The 23784-nt window shown below is 42.6% G+C and overlaps 1 long non-coding RNA gene across 1 annotated transcript; it reads left to right on the top strand.

Annotated features, from left to right (window-relative positions):
* Positions 1 to 2804: 2804 nt before the first annotated feature.
* LOC122554740 lies at positions 2805 to 22454 on the top strand. The gene is made up of 3 exons (XR_006313056.1): positions 2805 to 2844; positions 11788 to 11814; positions 22369 to 22454. It is a non-coding gene; the product is annotated as an uncharacterized LOC122554740 (long non-coding RNA).
* The last annotated feature ends 1330 nt before the right edge of the window (positions 22455 to 23784 follow it).

The following is a 23784-nucleotide window of genomic DNA, read 5'->3' as shown; positions in this document are numbered from 1 at the left end:
ACTTTGCTGTATGACCCAGGAGCAGTTTGCTTGCTGAAGTGAGAAATAACCACTGGACCCATTAAAAATGCAATCTCATTGTGCTTCACATGCAATGAATAAAGTGGCAGCCATTTTCAGCACAACAAAAGAGCATAGTCGCAAGGAACAGTAAAATAAAACAAAAAACTGCAGACACTGGAGATCTGAAACCATCAAAAATCAGAAATTGCTGGAGAAACTCAGTAAGTTACATCACTGTTTGCATTGTCTATCTATCATTGGATCAAGATATGTCATTGAGTGCAACAATCAAGATATTGTCCAGGATAGAGAGAGAACTCATTGCTTCGTGGTATCTTGGGACCATTAATGAATTTGATACTGAGAAGGAACTGAACTACCAATTTATCTTAATTCTAAAACATCCCAGAGGGTAAGGTTAATAATTCTGGTTGGCATTATTTTAAATTTGAGAACAAAGGGCAATTTTCAATGGGTTGTTACTTGCTCTAGAATCCGAAACATTTTGGCTAATAATGGCGTTTGAGCTTCCCTCACATTTGTAGGTTTTATACTGAGTCAAAAAGTGTGCCGCTGGAAAAGCATAGCAGATCAGGCAGTATTCGAGGAGCAGGAGAGTCGATGCTTTTGGCATAAGCCCTTCATCAGGAATGTGAGGAGGAAGGGGCTGAGATAATAAATAGGATGGTGTCGGTGGGGGGGAGTAGCTGGTAAGGCCAACTGTGGATGCAGATGGGGAATGATTGAGATAGGTAGGTAGGGAGGGTGCAGTGAATAAGTGAGAAGGAAGATAGACAGGCAGGGCAAGTCAAGAGGGCGGTGCCAAGTTGGTGAGTTGGATCTGGGATGAGTTGGGAAGAGGGGAGATTTGGAAACTGGTGAAGTCGACATTGATGCCAAGTGGTTGAAGAGTCCCAAGGTGGAATTTCAGGTGCTCTTCCTTCAGTTGTCGGGTGGCTTGGATTTAGTGATGGTGAGGCCCAGGACTTGCATGTTCTTGGTAGAGTTGGGGGGGGGGGGGGCGGTATTTGAAGTGGTCAGCCACAGGGCTGTGAGTTTGTTTGATGCCAGAGATTTTCCTGAAACGCTCCACGAGTTGCCGTCCTATCCACCCGATGTAGAGGAGATCACATTGAGAGCAATGGACACAGTAGATGAGGTGGGTGGATGTGTAGGAAAGTCTCTGCTGGATGTGAAAAGATCCTTTGGGGCCTTGAACGGAGGTGAGTGGGGAGGTGAGACACAGGTTTTATACTTCCTGCAGTGGCAAAATGTGGAGAACATTTCTGATTTACGACTTCAAGGGCACTGGGACTTTTCTTCCCATTTCTTCTTTGCTGTCAAAATGATGAGAAATAACAGCAGGAGTGGGCCATTCAGCCTCTTGAGCCCATTCTATTCTTCAGGGAGATCACAGCTGATTTGATTGTAGCCTTAACAGCACACCACTTTATGCCCCTTAACTTTTGACTCCTTTGCATCAAATAATCTATCTAATTTGGCCTTGAATACATTCAATAACCCAACCCCTTCTGTTCCCTGGGAAAGAAAATTTCAAAGACAAATGATGTCAGGTTTGTACTAATTATGTCATTTGTTCTAACATTTGAATTTTGAAGAAGTGGCATTTGTAGATTGGTCTGTGTGTAGGAAGGAGTTTAATGATTATCTTGTCTGTATTTCTGAAGTCATGATTTATTTTAAACTAGTATGAGAGAGAGAGAGAGAGAGGCTCCCTGTTGTGATAATGGGGTTTTGTTTGCAATGAGATAGTTTTATTAGTGGCTGGGAGAGCTGGAGTAAAATTGAAGAACATTAGCTCGCTATCAGTTAGAAGGATCAGGAGGTTTTTTAAATATTTTTGCTAAGGGAAAACCCAAAGCCTAGAAAGCTTCAGTCTGTAGAAATTGAAGTCAAATATTTGAAACATTTTCTCCCAGCCAAAGGTGTTAGTTCTGAAAAGTTAGGAAAAAGTTTACCTCAGCATAAAGGGTTGGAGTTTGAAAGCTGCAGACCAGAAGTATTTGATTGGAACCCTGAAAGGTTCATTTGAAGCTGAGAAAGTTTAAGCACAGTTATTTGAATACCCAAAAGAGAGGCCATCAGGAATCAAAGACAGTTCAGTCAAATATATACATAGATCTGGCAGAGAAGTAGATTCTCTCTGGTTATTGAGTCCTAGATTTAGAGAGTTCTGGGTGAATGAAACATTATATACTTAACTTTCTGTTTTGAAATCTTTCACATTGTATTCGACATAAACAGCCTGATTTATTCTATTTATTTTTTCTTTTCCACCATGAACGTTTATTGCTAAAACCAGATCAGCAGCATTTCGTGTACACGTTTCGGTGAAAGACCACCTCGTTAATTTTTTTTTAAATTATCTATCAGGGCAGCTATCATTCTGGAATCTGGGATAACACCAATGAGCCTCAGGGAGAAGAAACTCCCCTTCAACTCATTTTTAAATGAGAGAATCCTTATTTTGAAACTATTGTCCCCACTCCCAATCCTTATGAAAAAAAAGTACTATCTGCATCCACTCTGTCAAGTCCCTGCACATCATTATATGTTTCAGCAGGAGCCACCAGTCATACTTCACAATTCCAAAAATACAGACCCAGCCTGCTCAATCTTTCCTCAGCACAAGTATAAAATCCCTTGCATAAAAATGTGGAACTCTTGTTGCAACTCTTGAAGGCAGTGGTGAAACCACACCTGGAGCACTGTGTACATTTTTTGTTCCCCTTTCTTGAGGAAGGACATAACTGCATTGGAAACAGTTCAGAGAAGATTCGCAAGATTAATACCAGAAGTAGAAAGCACAGGAGCAGGCAGGTGGGTCTAATTTAGTTTGGGATGATGTTTGGCATGGACTGGTTGGACCGAAAGGTCTGTTTCTGTGCTCTATTACTCTACACCTCAATGAAAGACATACCTCATAAGAAAAGCTTGAGCAATTTAGTCCTTTACTCGCTGGAGTTTAGAAGATTGAAAGGAGTTCTAATTGAGATATACAGAACAACCTCGGTTATCTGAACATCAGTTATCTGAATTTTGGATTATCCGAACAAGATCTCAAGTTCCCATAAAAATGTTACCCATCCGAACAATCCGTTATCTGAACTCTCAGTTATCCGAACAAAATACTCCCTGTCGATCTCGTTCAGATAACCAAGGTTGTTCTGTATAAGATGCTAAAGGAGATTGACAAAGTAGATGGAGAGAGGATGCTTTCTCTTTTGGGGCAATCTAGATCAAAAGGTCATAGTTTTAGGATAAGGGCTTGCAGATTTAGAACAGAGTTGAGGAGGAATTATTTTCCCCAAAGGGTCATGAGTCTATGGAATTCACTACTACAGAATGCACTGAATGTTGGGACATTGATTAAATTTCAGAAGAATTAGACAGATTTTTAATTAGTAACGGGTTGAAGAGTTATGAGGATTTGGCAGGAAAGTGAAGTTAAGGCTGAGATGAGATCGACCGTGAGTATATAAAATGGCAGAACAGGCTCAAGGGCTGAATTGCTTATTGTTGTGTTCTTATGTTCTCATTAAGCAAAAGATTCATCCCAGGAACTGATCAAAATAATTCAGCACCTCTGAACAAATAATCTGAAATTTAAAACGCTATTGATGATACCCAGCGACACCATCTCAGAGTTACCAGGTACAGGTCGTTCTGCTATAATGCCCATTTCATCAACGCAAATTTGGTGTAACGCGATTGACAAATTCGGGATATTGTTTCTAGAGCACGAAATTTTAAAGCGTGTGTTGGTGGTAATGCAATTACATAACCAACACTTTAAGTGCTGTATCCAGGTCACGATTTTTCTATAATGTGGGGTTACACATGAACGCAACTGCTTGTATGGGTAAATCCACCAAGAAAGTTCATTGGTGGCATCCTGCCCTGATGCCAAAGGGGAAAGAGACAAATAACTGGAGGCAGGGATTTGAACTCACAACCTTCTCTCTCCCAACAGCCTCCCACTGCTGACCTAGAGCTCCGACTCTCTGAGCCATAATGCCAAATGGGGCCTTTGAAGAGGGTAGGGTCCCTGACCTGTCATTGGTAGTCACCATACACAAAACCGCAAAACTATGGAGGGAGATTGTGGATGCTCTCTTTCAAATATGTTCATCACCTGTTTGAGGGACTTCATGTGAGGAAGAGAGGATTGAGGTCCACTGACCGCCCTTTCTTCCGAATCCTCTCCCACTGCTCAAACAGTGACCCTACTCCCCTCAGCTACCATCCTACCCTGCTTTTTGCAGCCTAAGCTCGCTGGTCCTGAGCTCTGATGAGTGCAGTGCTGGCCCTGGTGTTGCTGATTAATATGGTGGGTCTTCCTCAATGGAGGTGACACAGGGATCATTCCAGCCATCCAGCTAGCTGATGAGGCCCCCGGTTAGCCCGATACTATCCCGCTTGATGTCTCCTGCTGAGAGAGTAAGAAGTACACAACTGCAAGGAGCAGGAGCAGGAAATTCAACCCCTCATGGAATCCACAGTTTGATGTGAAGCCAAAGTTCCATCTTTACTCTCAGGTATAAGTAAAGAATCCTGCAGCGCGATTCAGAAAGTGAGAAACAATAGAATTCACCAGACCTTCTGGCCAATAACTATCCCTCCAAAAAACAACTCTGATTCTTAAGCTGTTGCTATTTGCTAGTTCCTGTTGTCTACACATTGGTTGCCAGGTTTCTCAGAATACAACTTTGAAAGTATTTTGTCATAAGTAAAGTGCCTTAGGATTGCTTGAGATCATGACAGGGTACTCTGTGAATGCAAATCTATCCTTCCTCTTTATTCTCTGTGAGCCCATCAGTCAGTCACCCAGAATACTGATTCTTGGTTGGAAAAGAAGTAAAGAGAAATCGATAATATTGCAGTTAGAGCTGACACAAACAGGACAGAGCATAAATAAAACCAGAAATTGCTGGAAATACACAACAGGGGTCTGGTAGCAGCCCTGGAGAGAAAGACAGAGTTAGCGTTTGAAGTTTTAATTCAAAACTTGAGCAAATTGAGAAGCATAAAAGGTAAAAGGTAAAATCACCATGGCGCTCTCTCTCTCTCTCCAGTGAGACAACTGGTGCTGACTTAACCTGAGGGTCACCTCATCTCAGACACGGGAGAGGCTGAGAAGGTGACACCTTCATGGTAACCTCAGCAAGTATGGGAATTGAACCTATGTTGCTGGTTAGAGTGCATTGAAAGCCAACCTTCCATGCAACTTGTCAACCAAACCCCAAGGCCGAATGGATGAGTGCATGAGAGAAACGATTAAGGATAATTTATGATAGGGCAGAATACAGGAGATATTAAATGATTAAAAAAAAGTTGATGATGCAGAGCCAAAGGGAATATGGGGAAGAAATAAAATAAAAGTTGGAGGTGGTCTGGAAGGTCAAGTGATGAATAGGTGCTGTTCCAGCCCAAAAACAGGAAAGAAATAAAGTTAAGACAAAGAATAGAAGGCAAAGAGTTCAGCGAGTCACCCATGACTTACCCGAAACCATCACCAACCTGGGCTAAACTGAAAGGTCAGGCAAAGAACAAAGCAAAAGACTATTACTGCAAAACAAACTGTGTCTGTACAGTTGAAGGATTGTAAGGGAACAGAGAAAGAGAGAGAGTGAACATCCCCGGAGAGATCTCCTCGCTGAAGAATTGACGTTCCTATTTGAGTTTGAAGGTGCTCTCAGCTGTGAGACCACCGTTACTTCAAACCCAATGTCCCAAAGGTGTGCATCCCAGAGGAATCTGACTGCCTGAAACTGTATCCCTCTTGGATTTGGTTTTCTTAAAATAGCTACTGCAATTTATTCTCTCCAACCCTGGGCTCGGTCAGTGTGAAACAGCTCCACGCTAAAAAAAAACATATTCCTGGATCTGAGCAAACCAGGCTAATCAATTGCAGTAGCTGCTTCATTTGAAGGTTTGTTGAGGTTACACCTCGGTTGCTGCAGAGAGAGCAAACAGCCTCCATCCATCAGCACCTGAAGACATTGCACATTCCAGCAGCTCTGATAATAGAGAATGAATCACTTCGAGTGAAATTCAACAAAAAAACAGCAAGCCCTGGAATAAGCACATGATTCTGCAGTGCCAGCATAACAATTAATCAGTTAGCTCAATTAATCAACAGCACTAAGCAGTCCAGAGATTTAAAAAAAAGGAACCTGTTTGAGTATTGTAGATCTGACGTAAAGATAAGAGAGACTTGAACTTAGATTTTAGTTTATATTTTCAAGGGATGTGGACATTGCTGCAGACGTCAACATTTATTGCTCACTCATAACAGCCCTTTTGAGAAGATGATGATGCAGACCTTGTGGTGCATGGAATATCCATAGTACTGTGAGGGAAGATGTTCCAGGATTTTGACCCAGTGACATTGAAGGAATGGCGATATATTTCCAAATCAGGATGGAGAGCGGTTTAGACAGAAACTAGCAGGCAGTGCCGTGCTCAAGTATCTGCTGCCCCGGTCCTTCCAGATGTGGTCAGAAGTCAGACAACACCAAGTTATAGTTCAAGTTTATTCGAAATCACTGCTCTGAAAGTTTGGGATTTCAAATAAACCTGTTGGACTCTAACCTGGTGTCACCTGACTTCTGACTTTGTCCAGAGCTGAAAATGTGTTGCTGGAAAAGCCCTTCCTGAAGAAGGGCTTGTGCCCGAAACGTCGATTCTCCTGTTCCTTGGATGCTGCCTGACCTGCTGCGCTTTTCCAGCAACACATTTTCAGCTCTGATATCCAGCATCTGCAGCCCTCACTTTCTCTCTTCTGACTTTGTCCACCCCAGTCCAACACTGGCACCTCCACATCATGGCTACGAGATGTGACCACAGATTTGGTAAGTGCTCTCAAATAAGGCTTGGTGATTCACTGCAATGTATTTTGTAGATCATACACACACAGATTGTAAGTTTGCTCACTGAGCTGGTGGGTTTGTTCTCAGACATTTTGTCACCATATTCATTAAAATCATCAGTGAGCCTCTGGTGAAGCTGGACAGAACATGAGCGCTTTACCAGAGGTTCACTGATGATGTTACCGATCATGGTGATGAAACATCGAAGAGCAAACCTACCAGCTCAGCGAGCAAACTTACAACCTGATCCACTAGCTGAGCTACAAATCTTCTCCAAAATCTCAATGGTACACACAGTTGCCACTCTGTGCCAGCAATGAAGGGAGTAAGTGTTAAAAGTGGTGGACAAAGTTCCATCTGTGTTTTATTGGATAAATCAAATGTCCTGAATGTTGTCACAGCTAAATAAATTAAGAGTACTCCATTGTATTGTTGCTTTGTGCCCTGTGGATGGTACAGAAGGAGTCAGAGGAGGGCTACACACTGCAGAGACTATACTTATGCAATGTCTTTAATTATTTCAGGAGGTCCCAAAATGTTTTTCAGATGTGTGAAGCGCATAAATTGGCTGCTGCATTTTCTCTATTGCAAGAGTGGCAACGACTTCAAAAAATATTTCATTGACTGTGCAACACATCAGGGTGTCCTGTGGTTGTGAGACGTGCTGTATGTGTGTAAATAAAATTCGACATGAATTACAAGAAAATTACAGGAAGCTTTCAGCATTTGGTGGTTTTCATTTTCCAAATATTCTGTTCCAGGTTGCAACAATCCGAATAATGTAACATCTTACTCTATGCAGTGTATTACCTTTGGACAGAGCATTGGCACATTCCATTTGAGCTTTATGCGCTTACAACTAATTTTCTGGTAATATAGGAAGTGGTCTTGGAATTAATTTGCTGTCAGATCAGTGGTGTTCGAGTGAATATTTTATGATTGTGCATTAGCTGTATTTGTCTAAAGTTGTGACATGATTGAGTCATTCTCTGAGGGAAGCATATTAATAATTAAACTCTGTCCAATACACTGCGTCAGGAATGACAGCATAATTGTGCATTTTCACGGGCTATTTCATTAGGCAGAAAATGAGAATGCCCTGCCACCATTTAAATGCCAATTTCAACTTTCTTCCTGAAATTAAAACGCTACTCTGGAATGAAAGTTTGTGTCAAATTTCAATATCATCTCATTGCTTTTGTGCTTTGAACATGGATTGAGTTCAAATGGCTTGTTCCATTTCTTCCGTGTGCAGAATTAACTGTCAACTTGGAGTTTTTCTTAGCTACATCATACTGCCAGCAGTCACCAGACCTCTGCTTTATAAGGGGTAACATGTACCTTCTTCACCTAGTAATATCAGTTAACCAATATTCGGCTTCTCCTGCTCCACTTCACATAAGGTCTATGCTGACTTTTCCTGTGCCAAGTGCATCCTCTCAATTCATCCTTTGAAGCTTGAATTTGGCCTCACTTCAAACGTTTCCCCTCCCCTCCCTCCCTCCCTCTAAAATCCTAAATTCGCTTTTGCTTCGAATTCACACGATGAGGGCGTCGCTTAATAAAGGCCAACATTTATTGCCCATCCCTCATTGCCCAGAGGGCAGTTCAGAATCAATCAAATTGCCGTGGGTCTGGAGTCACATGTAGGCCAGATCAGGTAAGGATGGCAGCTTCCTTCCCTAAGGGACGTTAGTGAACCAGATTTTCCCAACAATCAACAATGAATTCATGGTCATCATTAGACTCTTGCTTCTAGATTTAATTGAGTTCAAATTACACCATCTGCAGTGGTGGGATTTCAACTCAGGGCCCCAGAACATTACCTGGGTCTCTGCATTAACAGTCTAGCGATAATGCCACAGAGTCATTGCGTGCCCCATATGTGACAGTACCCCAGACAAACATGTACAGGTGATCAATTTGTTCAGGGATTTTATGACACACATCTGGAGCAGGTGGGACTTGAACCCAAGTGTCCTATTTCAGAAGCAGGGATTCTACCACTGAGCCACAACAGCATCCATGAACATGGAACTGTACAGCACAGGAACAAGCCCTTCAGCCCACAATGTTGTACCGAACATGACATTAAATTAAACCAATTCCTTCTGCGTGCTCTTGGTCCAGATCCCTCGCATCCTTACATATTTATGTCCTTATCTAACAATCCCTTAAACTCCCCTATTGTATCTGCCTCCACCACCACTCCTGGCAGTGCATTCCAGACTCCTACACTCTCTGGGCATAAAATTGTCCCTCAAGTCTCCTTTGAACTCTCCCCCATCACCTTAAATGCATGTCCTATAGTTTAAACATTTCAACTCTGGGAAAAAGATTCTGACCATCAACTCCACCTATGCATCTGATACCTTTATAAACTTCTATCAAGTCTCCCCTCAGCCTCTGCTGCTCCAGAGAAAACACCTCAAGTTTTTTTAGCCTCTCCTTACAGCTCATGCTCTCTAATCCCGGCAACATCCAGGGAAACCTCTTCTGCACCCTCTCCAAAGCCTCCACATCCTTCTTGTAATGTGGTGGCCAGAATTAAATGCAATATTCAAAGTGTGGAGTGTGGTGCTGGAAAAGCACAGCCAGTCAGGCAGCATCCGAGGAGCAGGAGAATTGATGTTTCGGGTGAAAGCCCTTCATCAGGAAGTGTCAATTCTGCTGCTCCTCGGATGCTGCCTGACTGACTGTGCTTTTTCAGCACCACACTCTCTACTCAGATCTCCAGCATCCGCAGTGCTCACCTTCTCCACATTCAAAGTGTGGCATGACCAAAGTCTTATAAAGCTGTAACATGACATCCTGACTCTTGTCCTCAATTTCCTGGCCAAGAAAGGCAAGCATGCATTATACCTTCTTTACCACCCTATCTACTTGCGTGGCCACTTTCAGGGAGTTGTGGACCTAACCCCAAGATCCCTCTATACATCAATGCCTACTAGTAACTGTATACCTTTCCTTAACAATTTTCTCCCAAAATGCAACACCTTACACTTACTCGCATTAAACTCCATCTGCTATTTCTCCGCTCAAAGCTGCAAATGAACTGTATTCTCCTTTATCGTTTGATAACCTTCTACACCATGCACAACACCACCAATCTTTGTATCATCTGCAAACTTACTAACCCACCTATCTATGCTTTTATCCAAGTCATTTATATTTATCACAAACAACAGAGATCCCAATTCATGTATTATTCCACCGAAATTTATGACTGTGGTTAACAATGTGATAATGACCAGATAGTTTGCTTTTTAATGTTGATTGAGAGATGGTTATGAGTCAGAACATTCCAGATAACTCCCTGGCTCTTCACTGAAAGAGTGGCATGGGGTCCTTTCTGTCCATTTGAATCTCGGTTCCATGATACATCTGAAAGAAGGCAGCCCTGACAGTGCAGTACTCCCTCAACACTGCGTTGGAATGGCAGTCTGAGTTTTTTTATCCTCTTTTCACACAGTGCTAAACCAGATGGAATCAAATTAACATCCTCTGAAAGGACCAAATTTCCAGTGTCTTAAAGGAGCAAGTAGCAAAGATCAAATCCTTGAGGGAAACTTTGAAAATTAAATTTAAATGACTTGGGATGTCATGTTGAGGTTGTATAAGGACATTGGTGAGGCCTCTTCTGGAATACTGTGGCAAGTTCTGGTCACCCTGTAATGGGAAGGATGTTAGTAAGCTGGAGTGGGTTCAGAAGAGATTTACCAGCATATATGGAAGCCAGGTATGGAAGCTCTGAGTTACGAAGAAAGACTGGATAGATTGGGACTTTTTTCACTTGAGTGTAGGAGGTTGAGAAGCGACTTTATAGATGAGAGGAACAGATAGAGTTAATGGTAGGTGCCTTTTCCCTAGGGTGGGAGATTTCAAGATTAGGGCGCACATTTTCAAGATGAAAGAAGAGAGATTTAAAAAAGACATGAGGGGCAAATGTTTACACAGAGGATAGTTCATGTGTGGAATGAACCTCAAGAGGAAGTGGCAGATATGAGTATAATTACAACATTTAAAAGATATTTGGATAAGTACATGAATAGGAAAGGTTTAGGGGATATGGGCCAGGAGCAGGCAGGCAGGCAGACTAGTTTAATTTGGGATTATGGTCAGCAAGGACTGTTTGGACCAAAGGGCCTGTTTCCATACTGTAGGACTTCATGACTATGAAATGATGCCCTTTGGTACCCACCAGTGGTAAATTCTGCAAATATTATAGCTGAAACTGTTTTCACCTCTCCCAATGCAGTATTCCCTCCAAATTACCCTGGTGTACCAAACTTGATTTTGTAAGCTCAAGCCCTAACGCAAAACTTGAGCCAGCACAATGTGGGTCAGGGTCATGAGTGCTGCTAACTAAGCTACAGCTGGCACCCTACCTGGGGCACCCTCTGCTTTTCTCCCTTAGCATACTCTGGGCTCTGTTGATAATTGAACAGATCAATTGTGCTCCCTGTCCCCTCACTCATTCATCTAGTCTCCTGGTTCTGGTGAACTGAGTGTGTCTCTTACCCACCCCTCCCTGTAGCAACCAATCAATGTCAGCTTGGTGCCCTGCTCTAAAGTTTCCCCACCCAACACTCCCTAAAAATCAATCCTTTAACAAAATGAATGATCTCAACTCGAGTGTGCCCTCTGCAATTGGCAGCTCTTACCCCCTCCTCAACCAATGCCGTAAACTCCCTGCCCTGCAAACCTACTTTGAATATGTTCTCAGAAGAATTTCAAAGCTATCGAGTTTGAGTAAATTGAAAATTGTACAGCTGATCATTTGTTTAAAATAATATCACCAGAAACCTGTTACCTGAGAAGTAATTCTTAACAGTCCATACGATTTCTGCAATTAAGTTACTGAATCTAGTTTCGTTGCTTTCTTTTTCAGACTGTTTCAATTGAAGAAGAGCAGCAGGTAAGAGATCTTTGTTTTTGTGAATCATGGTCGAAGGTTCAGAAACATAGAAAAGAGGACCAGCAGTAGGCCATTCAGATCTTTGATTCTGGATCAGTGGTGCTGGAAGAGCACGGCAATTCAGGCAGCATCCGAGGAGCTTCGAAAGTTTTTACCATTCAGATCTTTGAGCCTGTTCTGCCATTCAATCTGATCATTGGTTAGAGACAAAAAAACCCCACAAATGCTGGAATCCAAAGTGGACAAGCAGGAGGCAGGAAGAACACAGCAAAGCAGGCATTTGTTTGGCATTCAATATGATCATGGCTGATGGTCCAACTCAGTCCCCTATTCCCATTCCTTCCTGCTCCCTTTGAGCCATTTAGCCCTAAGAACTGTATCTAACTCCTTCTTAAAACCATTTAATATTTTAGCCTCAAATGCTCTCCATTCTCTGGATTACAAAATCTCTCTTTATTGCAGACCCAAAAAGGCCTAATTATGTATCTTTAGATTCTGATCTTTCGTTCTGGAACCCACAGCCATCTAGAAAATCTTTCCTACATTCATTCTATCCAGTCTTGGGTTTGATCTGAAACAACTTTGATACAATTAAGGTGATTGCATTTATTGGTAACAGTGATCCAAAATATCCTCACCCTACTGGGGCAAACTGCAGATGTCAATGCAAGGTGAGAGTGGCAGTGGGAATGTTGCGTGATCCCTGATTTCCATTGGGATCCAGGTCCAGCTGTGGAGCACTGGTCTCCTGAGGGTTGAGGCATTAAACAGGCATGCTGTTTAATTTAACATTGTTCTACCTGATGTGACAGCAGAAGAAGCTGACTGAAGCATATCTCACATACGCAACAGACCATGAAATATAGGAGTTGGGACATTATGTTGAGGCTGTACAGGACATTGGTGAGGCATCTTCTGGAATACTGTATCCAGTTCTGGCCACCCTGTTATGGGAAGGATATTATTCAGCTGGCGAGGGTTCAGAAGAGATTTACCAGCATATTGCTGGGAATGGAGGGTTTGAGTTATAAGGAGAGGCTGGATAGGCTGGGACTTTTCTCATTGGAGGTAGGAGGCAGAGAGGTGACCTTATAGAGGTTTATAAAATAATGAAGTATAGATAAGATGAATGGCAAGGGTCTTTTCCCTTGGGTGGGAGATTTCAAGACTAGGGGGTGTATGTTTAAGGTGAGAAGAGAAAGATAAACATAAATTGTATACCTCCAAAAGATGGGACTAATCATGCAAAGTATCAATTACTAGATTAAAAAGATGTAAGAGAGAAATTGTGAGTGCAACACAGCATTGATATACAAGACCCCATCTACACACGTACTTGTCAAGCTGCTAGTTGTGAACATGCTTCCTTCTTGCATCAATTGACAATTCAGGGGCCAATTAAATGCAGTACATGCAAAGACATACAGCTACATTCCAACATTATGCTTCAACTCACTATATCTGAATAACACAGCTTATTGCTCCAATTCCCAGCCCATACATCCTTATGGCCTATCTTAGCAAGATCAGCCAATTAGCGTTGAATTATAGGCAGTTATGTGCAGTGGACTCATGTCCACTGGGAAGAGAATTGTGTCTGTCGCAACTAATTTTACTTAGGGCCTTTAAATGCAATTGGAGATTCAACATCTTTTTTAAACCTCCACAGATTCCAACTGTGAAATGAAGGCATCCTAATTTCTCAAGCAACTGCTCAGTTCCATGAACGACATATTATTTTAACACTTGTTTCTTTTTAACTTTGTCTCCATGATATGAAAATAATGTCCGAGGGGGATATTTTGGAAGTCTCTGTTCCCTTTGCCTTTAAAATGCAAACATATTTTTTTTGAGCTGTTGAGGAAAACAACCAAGCCATTGAATGATGGCGCTTTATATGTGCGGCGGAATAAATAGATATTTCTTGCTAAATGTGATCGCTAACAGAAACCAATTTCAGTGCACAAATTAAGGAACAGGAATCAGAGAGAAAATGCACAGCATTCACCCAATGCATCATCGTTGCGAGTTAAGCACCGCAGTTAATTTTTTTAAGTGTTAGGTAGCCAAGACAGAAAGCCAGTTTACACACAGTGTGGTTTAAGCAATTATTTATTTAATTATTTATTCAATCATTTATGCAATCGCCTAAATCCCATAAGAGTGCATCAGTAACTTGCTCTGCATCTCTCAAGGCAACATAGGAACAAGAGGAGGCTGATTCAAATTCAATTCATTCATGGCTGATATGTATCTTAAATCCATTGACTTGATGTTGTAACTCACAATATCTGTCCTGGCATTTTTATTCCATTTAAGTGAATGGGTGGGTCTGCTCCTGGGCTGGCCAGACTGGCTATAACCAGGTCCAGGCAGTGAGCTGTGGAGGGGATCATGCCTGCCAACTTTCTGCCCTGCTTCCACAGCTATGTTCATGCCCGTGTGTCCTTGGAGACAGAGCACATGACATCCACCAGCACTCTTGATCTCTTTAGAGAAAGGTGGGCACCACTGGTTTGGAGCACTTTGTTTCTCGTTCCAACTCTGTTTTGATTTAACCCCCTCCCTCCCTCTTCACTGTCTTCATGTCAGCATTACCTTTTTTGGGCTTTGCTTGTCGCTGGTTCCCTGGCATCTTTCTTATTGAATCATTGCACTTACACACACACAGACACACACACCCCCACACATAAACACACGCACACACAAAACACACACTCACACACAGACACACGCATGCACAAAATACACACACACATGCACACACACACACTCACACACACATTCACACACACACAGACACACATACATGCACACACTGTCGCACACACACATTCACACACACACACACACATGCGCACACACATTCACACACACACACATGCACACACTCTCACACACGCGTGCACACACACTCACACACACACACAGCACAGGTGCTATGAGGAAAAAAGTAATCACTACTGCTGTGAGGTGGTAGTGTAGGGGAAAAAAACCAAAAAAAACCCAAGGGATTCAGAATCTCCTCAGTTCTGAGACTGAGAAAATCTAAATACAGGGAATAACCTCTATCCAGAGAATGCATGGAACCTCAGGCTTTGAGCATATTCAAGATGGAGATTGATAGACTTCCAAGGTATCAATGGATATTGGGATAGTGCAGAAACACAATGTTGAGCTAGGTGATTGGTCATGACCTGAATGCATTATGTAACAGGCTCAAGGGACCGAATGGCCAGTTCCAGCTCCTATTTCCATTAAACTATGCATGTTGGGCATCTCATTCTCAGTCAACTTCACAGCAAATGGCTCTTGCCACAGTAGCTTGTCTGATAGAAGTGACTAAAATCATGTCTGCTAAGCTCTGCAGCTGTGTGCAGAGGACTCTGAACGTTTGCAGAGAGATATAGAGAGTTTAAGTGGATGGGCAAAGGTCTAGCAGACGGAGGACAAAGTTGTGAAATGTGAAATCATCCATATTGTTCGGAATAAGGGACTATTGTTCGAGTGGTAAAAGATTGTAGCATGCTGCTGTCCAGAGTGACCTGAGTGTCCTTGTGCATGAATCACAGAAGGTTGGTCAGCAGGTACACAACATAATTAGGAAGGCAAATGGATTGAGTTTAAAAACAGGGAGATTATGTTGCAGCTGTACAAGGCGCTGGTGAGGTCACACCTGGAGTACTGTGCGCAGTTTTGGTCTCCTTAAGGATGTATTGGCACTGGAGGGGGTGCAGAGGAGGTTCACCAGATTGATTCCAGAGTTGAGGGGGTTGGCTTATGAGGAGAGGCTGAGTAGGATGAGATTATATACATTGGAATTTAGAAGAATGAGGGGGAATCTTACAGAAATATAAAAGTATGAAGTGAATAGACAGGATCGAAGCAGGAAGGTGGTTTCCGTTGGTGGGTGAAACGAGAACTAGGGGCATAGCCTCAAAATTAGGGGAAGCAGATATAGGACTGAGTTGAGAAGGATCTTCTTCACCCAGAGGGTTGTATATCTATGGAATTCCCTGTCCAATGATGTAATTGACATGACTTCAGTAAACATTTTTAAAGCTAAGGTAGATTTATTTTGACAATAAAGGAATTGAGGGAGACAGTGAGAGGGCAGTTATGTGGAGCTGAGTCCACAAAAAGATCAGCCATGATCTTATTGAATGGCGGATCAATGGCCCAGATGGCCTACTCCTGACCCTGTTTCTTATGGTCTTATTTTTATGTTGGTTGATCCCATAATCCTTCCAAGAACATACATTGATTATTCATGCCTATCTTCACTGATAGGCATGGGATCCCAGACCACAGATGAAGTCATGAAAACATTATTCACCTGCTTAACAATTGCTCTGGTATTTCTCAGATTTAGAGTTATGACCATAAATTGTCGGAGAAAAAGTAGGCCATTAGGCCCATCGATTCTGTTTTGCTATTCAGTGAGATTGTGGGTGATCGGAAAATCCCCAGCTCCACTCTCCTGCCTTTTCCCTGTAACCTTTGATTCCCTGACTGATTAAAATTATCCACCAATCGTACCCTTGGTGTAAGCCACTTAGAAGTGAGATTAGAAAGCACTAACCACATTTCAAACCTGGACTCTGTCCCCCCAAAGAGCAGTGGAGGTTGTTGGTGGAAGGGGGACTCAGTTGAAATTTTCAGCACCAACTCTGACCACAGTTTTTGCTTTGTAAAGCTGGGGAGTAGAGGGGGGAAATGAAGCAGAGATACAGATTCAGCCCAGCTCTTAACTGGTGTGTGCTCAAAGAGTTGAAAGGAGGGCTCCCCCAGGTATTCTTCATCTTGATGTGCTGCTGAATGATATTTACAGAGCCTGCTGATCTACGAAAAAAATTAATTTCAGTTAAGAGCTGTATTCGAGAATTATTGCATTGTCATGTGAGGTCTGTGTGAGACAGCAAGATCACAAGACTTCTATCATGACGTCCTCATCCTCCCAGTTTCCATGTCTCCATCCACTCCCAGATCTGGAATTCCATGATTGCTGCTCCAAGTGTCCTTGGAAATCAGATATCCAAAATAGAAAGTCCCAGATCCAATCCCTGCTCTTGTGTTGTGCCTAGTATGTTACCTAGTATGGTGATGAAACGTCTTACAATGAACCTTCCAACTCAGCAAGCAAACCTACATCCAAAACCTCAACCTGAGCTACAAATCTTCACAAAACTCGCTGTACATTTCCTGCCTGCGTATCTTACTTCCCTATTTTCATTTCTGCTGATTACTGCGGAGTGTCAAAGTATTGGTTTATGTGCTGTAGACTGTCTCTCTGCACCCAGTGTAAGTGTCAGGGAGGGGACTGAGTGTCTTGCTCAGTTTTCTGTAGATTTTCACTGATTGAGCCTTCCTGACCCTCTGCACCAGGAGGTGTTACCTCAAAGAGCTACCAATTGGAAAAGGCCAACAAAATTGGCAGCAAGGTGCAATGGCGCCATCAGGAGTGGTGCTCACTGCTGGTACTGCAGCAGGCCCATGAGGAAGAGCTGACAGGTTCACCAGAAGTCAAAGGTGAATCCAGGATTCATCAGTGCTGGACTGAAAGGTCTGTTGATGAGATTGGGAATGTATTGGACAAGAGCAGGGGTACTGGGAGGGAAAACTCTTCTGGAAAGGGATGGATGGCAGAATGGGGCTGGATTGGATGGGTATTGGGATGGAGGGGGGAACGGAAGGAAGATATACACCAACCACACTGCCCAACCCCCAACTTTCATTGGTCAGCAGGCCAGATGATGTGGCATTAGACAATGTCTTTAAGTGGACATGAATTGTGAGCTCAGTTGGGTTTCAAGTGGGTCACTTCTGCTGCCACTCATAAAGATCATAAAGATGAGGTGGCATGGTGACTTATTTTGTCAGTCCATTTGCCTGTTTGCCCAGGTCCTGGAGACCGGTGGGGGGGGAGGGCATGGTTATTACCTCAGCTGGTTTGCAAAACAATGTAAGACCAACAGCACAGGTTCAATTCCCACACTAGCCGAGATGACCATGAAAGTCCCAGCTTCTGAATCTCCCTCCTCACCTGAGGTGTGGTAATGCTCTGAGTAAACCACTGCCAGTTGTTACTTCATCTAACGAGAGAGCAGCCCTGTTGTTCTCTGGGACGATTGTGACATTACCTTGGAATCTAGCGGAATGTTTCCCATCCAGTTTTGCAATGGTCAGCCATCACAGTTACAAGCAGTGTCCAGCAGGTGACACTGTAGAGTGAGGTTTTGAAGATTCTCCATCTGTTGCCATCTTGCACATGAAAAAAAAATTAAGATTCATCAAACATGCGCGCACAGTTATGGGCTATTTACTGGCAGCTTCTGAGGTAGAGTCAATGGAATGAATTCAATCTCCATTGTTGCCAAATTACCCAAAAGAACCACAGCTGAAAGATCTTAATCTTGAGGGTGATAGTGCAACCAGGTGACAGTGTTTCCAGTGAGGAGGCCACTATTGTCACTCAGGATCGGTGACATGGCCCTGTGAGTGCAGCTCCCCAGCTGCAAGTAAGATCACAGCTCATGACTTCCGAATGCATCAAAATTTTCAGCGAACATCTTTTGCACAGCACATAAAACAGCCCCAGATGTTACGTGAGTCAGTCAGGGTGTTTCAAAGTGTTAAAGAAGTATAGATTACAGATGGACTCCCCTGAGTGCCTGAATGTGTCACTTTGAATTGACTGAGATTGGTTACTGGATTACCTGAGCAGCCAATAGGAACCAGCTGCTTGACTGGATACTTTGGGAAGGCATATTGCATTGAAACATGGAAACAGAGTAGGAACCATTTAACCCCTCAGTCCTACTCCACCACTCAGAGAATCATAGAATCCCTACAGTGTGGAAACAGGTCATTTGGTCTAACAAGTCCACACCGACCATTCCCTTACCGTATTACTCTAACATTACCCCTAACTAATGCAGCTAACTTACACATCTCTGAACAACATAAGCAATTTAGTATGGCCAATCCACCTAACCTGCACATCTTTGGACTGTGAGAGGAAACCGGAGCATCTGGAAGAAACCCACACAGACAGTCGCCCAACACTGGAATGAAACCTGAGTCTCTGGTGCTGTGAGGCAGCAGTGCTAACCACTGAGCCACTGCCGCCCTGTAGAGATACTTGTCCCTTCCTTGCTATCTCATTAATTAGGTGCTGAGTGAGAATTAAAGAAAAGACCGACTCCCCAAAACCACTTTCAACAGCATCTGTTGAACAACATTAATATGTACCTGGAGTCACTTGTAGACCAGTTCAGATTGGGAGTCTTCCTTCATGAAGTTATTAGTGAACTGGACATATCTTTACAACTATTGATGATAGTTTACCGTTGCTAAGACTGACTTTGTATTTCAAGTTTTTTAAAAATTGACTTACATTTCACCAGCTGCTGTGGAGGGATTTAACACCGATGACCTCAAATATTACCAAGAGCCCCTGGATTACTAAAATGTAAATGTAAAGTTGCCATGGTCCCATGACGAGTGGTGGTTTAACCTGAGGTAAAGGGGAAGGGGTTGAGGAGGAGAGTCCTTCATGGTAATCTCAGCCAGTGCAGGAATTGAACCAACACTGTCAGCTCACTCTGCATCACAAACAAACTGTCCAAATTATCTGATATCCTTCCTTCAAGAATACTGGTCCAGCAATATCACACTATCACGTCCCTGCTTTTTGATGAGATAGTTTTGGTTATGAAATGGACATGAAGTCAGGAACTTAGCTCAAATGGGACTTTGTGGTTGCACATGGTTTGGTTTGACTTTAGACCTTGGCCAGACAGAACGACTGGGGCAGAAATTAATCTCAGAAGGTTAATTCCCTGTTTCTCTGGTATGATTAAGTGGCAGAGCAGACTCAATGGGCCAAATGGACTAATTCTGCTCGTATATCTTATGGCCTTATTCTCTGTATTAACTAAGTCCTTTTTTAATGTGATTTGCTGAAAGACTCATCCACCAATTGCCATCCCGTGGGCTCCTTTGACGTGATGAAACATGCAAAGATGATAAATCCATTTATCAATTTAAGGATCATGGAGTGCGGGTGAAAGCAGTAATTGGCTCCACAATCTGATCCACAAAGTCCGCAGGTTAATAGATATCAGAGCGACAAGCAATGCAGCAATAGGAGACATGTTCCCTTTCTTCTTGCAAAGAGCCGGATGAAATTATTAGCTTAAAAGGCTCGTCAAGACTATAGTAATGTGAGGACAAGTCTGTTTCTTGCCATAGGGTGACAGTTTTATGCATAAAAACTTTGCGGAACATTGCCCTCCTGTTGAGAAGATGAATTAGCCCCGATTTATTTCCACGCGTATTATCAGCCCCACTGTTAGTCTTTGTGTCTCTTCTTAATTTGTGAATTGCAGTCCCCTTGTCCCTCTTGCCAGCCTATTACTTGGTTACAGTTCATTTTAACAGGGTTGTAACTATTCAACATGAAGCAGGTATCTCTTTTAAAAGACTGACTATAAATTGTTCTATAAAATGTTTATGGATGTGAGTCTGCGATTACATTACTAGGCATTACCATTTCAGGTTAGATAAAAGGCATTCTTAAACTTTAACATTGTTCCTTGCTTTGATCTTGGAAGCTCAAAGACAGTTTTTGTTTTGCCCTTTGTCCCAATGACGCACCTTGTCATTGCTTTCTGTGTCTAACTAGTGCTTTGAAAAAATTTTTATTGGCAAATGAGTGAGCTTTGTTGCTTCAATGGCTGTTGTAGTTATGGATGGGAGAGGATGAAAAGACCAGGCTGCCATTGCCAGAAGTGGGAAGTGAAAGTTGAAGACATTGGATTCACAGAGGCAGGTCTGAAAAGAGAATATGAGCAATTAGACCATAAAAACTTGAAGATACAGGAGCAGAATTAGGCCATTCAGCCCATCAAGTCTGCTCTTCCATTTGATCATGGATGACGTGTTTCTCAACCCCTGCCTTCTCCCTATAACCTGTGATCCCCTTACTAATTAATCAATAATTACTAATCAATCTAGCTCTGTCTTTAATGCACTCAATGACTTGACCTCCACAGCCTTTATCAGCACTGAGTTCCACAGGTTCCCCACCCTCTGACTGAAGGAATTCCACCTCATCTCAGTTCTAAAAGGTCATCCCTTCACGTCAAGTCTGTGCCCTCGGTCCTGGTCTCTCCTACTAACCTTCTCCACGTACACTATATTCAGGCCTGAACCTGCATGTTAAGCTTAAAAGAATCCTGAACTAGAACTCCCAATTCCCTTTGTGCTTCAGATTTCTGAAGCTTTTTCCTGTTTAAAAAATAGTCTATGCCTCTATTCTTCCTATCAAAGTGCATAAGCTTGCACTTTCTGACATTGCATTATATCTGCCACTCCTTTGTCCACTCTGCTATCCCTTCTGCAGCCTTCCATTTTGTCAACACTATCAATCCTTTTTCCTACTTGTGTCCTCTATCCAAATCTGTCACCGCGATTGTAATCAAAAGGTCAATGTACAAACTATTCTTACTGATGTTAATGTTTTGGGTGAGCACTCATTATCATAACACTAGTGAAAGATTTATCAACATTTATCAACCCATGGTTAGATGCTGCTGTAAGCTGCTGGTCATTTACTGTAAGTTCAGTCTATACTCATTAAGCTTGTGACTCACCCACTCTTGAACCAAGGTATTTGCTGTCTCCAGTTAAGAGGCAGAGCAATTGAATTGAATTGAATTAGCTTTATTGTCACATGTACTCATAAATACAGTGAAAAGTTTACAAGTCACCACTTAAGGGCTGTAGATAGAGATTTTTTGAGTACGAATTCTTAGGAAAAGAATAGAACGGTAAAGAAATAAAAAGTCCAGTATTACAGACTTCAAAATCACAGTAATAAGTTAGAAAACAAATGAAGCAATAGGAAGTTCAGTATAATAGCACTTCCACTATAAAAACAAAAATAAACAAATTGAAAACAGACAATTAAGACAGTTTCGTGGCTTTGGGCTCAAGGATCCACAACTTGCCCCACCACTGCCCCCACCTGCCTCCTCATGCCCTCCCTATCCCCTACATTTGGATCCCGGGCCAGGTCCTGGTAATGCTGAAGAAAAGCCGCATGGAGTCACAGGCCGACGCTGACAAAAAATGCCCCCACCACCGAAACTGCCAAAAAGGAGTCCCAGGCTGGTCATTGGGATCCCAGGCCTGGACCCACTTCATCTTCTAAGCTACTGCCTGGTCATAGGGCCCACTCGGATGCAGCCACAAGGAACAGCCAAACCTACACCGCTTTCTCCACGGCAGCTGCCTCTCCGTGCCACCTTCCTTACCCAAAGCAGCCAGAAGAAGATAAGATAAACTCGAGGTTAAGGATGTGGCAGGGCCTGATGGTGAGAGCAGATGGGACCCGGAGTCCTAAGAATAGATGGGAGAATCCTGCAGGCTAGCAAAAGATATGCAAAACAAACACTAAACTCTGATACTCGTGATTGGGCAGAAGCGGTGTAGGCACTTTGTAATTCTCATCACTCTTGCAGTTACAGCACCAAACTTTCCTTCAAACAGATCAATTAAACCTCCGATCTAATGGAAGCCAGCAAAGAACAACCAACAACATCAATTATATTCATCCTCAGAGACTTAACTGCTCCACATTACAGAAATAAATGAAACAAGTCAAAGAAATGGGATGAGGTGAAGAAATAACGACAAATGTAGAATAAATGTGAAAAGGAGTCATCTGAGTCATTTTGAGTATCTACATTACTGTTAATAATTGCTCTTGACAACTGTCTGGAAAGGAATGCTGTGTAAGTACATTTGGACCCTGAAGCAACCTTGTGATGGTATCATCGAGCTGCACATCACTAAATATAAATAGCATACTGTGGGTGGATTGACTGTAATAGTTTAGAAGAATGAGACAGGAGCATGAATGAGATAGAACTGTTGATGTAGTTAATACCACAACAGCTGCTGGAAATTGGATTCAATTCATAGCTATTGACTATAAATGGTGACCAAGGGTGGAAGAGTGCCTCAGTGGTTGGCACTGCTGCCTCACAGCTCTAGAGACCCAGGTTCAATTCAGATCCTCCTGAAGAAGGGCTTATGCCCGAAACGTCGATTCTCCTGTTCCCTGGATGCTGCCTGACCTGCTGCGCTTTTCCAGCAACACATTTTCAATCTGATCTCCATGTAATGCCAAGCCCACAACTATACTGCTGGCTAAAATGGTCATCCAAGGGGCAGTTGGAAATGGGAAACAAGTCCTGGCCTTGTGAATGATACACACATCCCATGAGAGAACAGAACTAAAGTGACAATGCCCCTCGGCCAGACACACTCCAATCAGCCTGCTCAGCCTCTACCAAGAATCTAATCTGCAATTTCTCGGCCCACACTCATCTCAGTTACATCTGGACAGAACATTGAAATAAACTTTGAAAAATGTTCCTGAGTTGAGTAAAGCTCATTTATAATTCCTCTCAGTTCTGCTGACATATTCTAGATAAAATCTGCCTGCAAAATATTTCTCTCCCTCCTAGATAATGCATAACACATCATCAGCTGCATGATTTTCTGAATCATCTTTCTAGGGCATTTTTTTTCGATTCATTTATATTTTTTGGTTCAGGAGTCCTATGTAGCCTTCAAAGGGCTTAAAGGGAGTTATCTCACCTGTGTCATTGAAAAGCTTTGTTCCCTTAATATTTCTCAGATACCTGACAGGCTAGTGTCGGTCTGATAAATGGACAATACATCATTGCAATGTGTTGAAGGCATTATGTCTCAGATTCTAGGAAAGCACAATACTCAAACAGCGCTTTGTCAGGGCAGAGCGCAGTTTAATTTTATTTGATTGAGTCTTTCTGATAGCAGAGACCCATCGATGATGCTTTATTGCCATGTCCTATCAGTGTTACAATGTCAGAGGCATTGTTGTTTTAATGAGATGTTGTTCATTGGGTCCCATCACCT

Source organism: Chiloscyllium plagiosum, chromosome 11 (genome assembly GCF_004010195.1).
Source record: "Chiloscyllium plagiosum isolate BGI_BamShark_2017 chromosome 11, ASM401019v2, whole genome shotgun sequence".
Taxonomy (NCBI): Eukaryota; Metazoa; Chordata; class Chondrichthyes; order Orectolobiformes; family Hemiscylliidae; genus Chiloscyllium; species Chiloscyllium plagiosum.
This window is presented reverse-complemented; position numbering and strand designations above follow the sequence as displayed.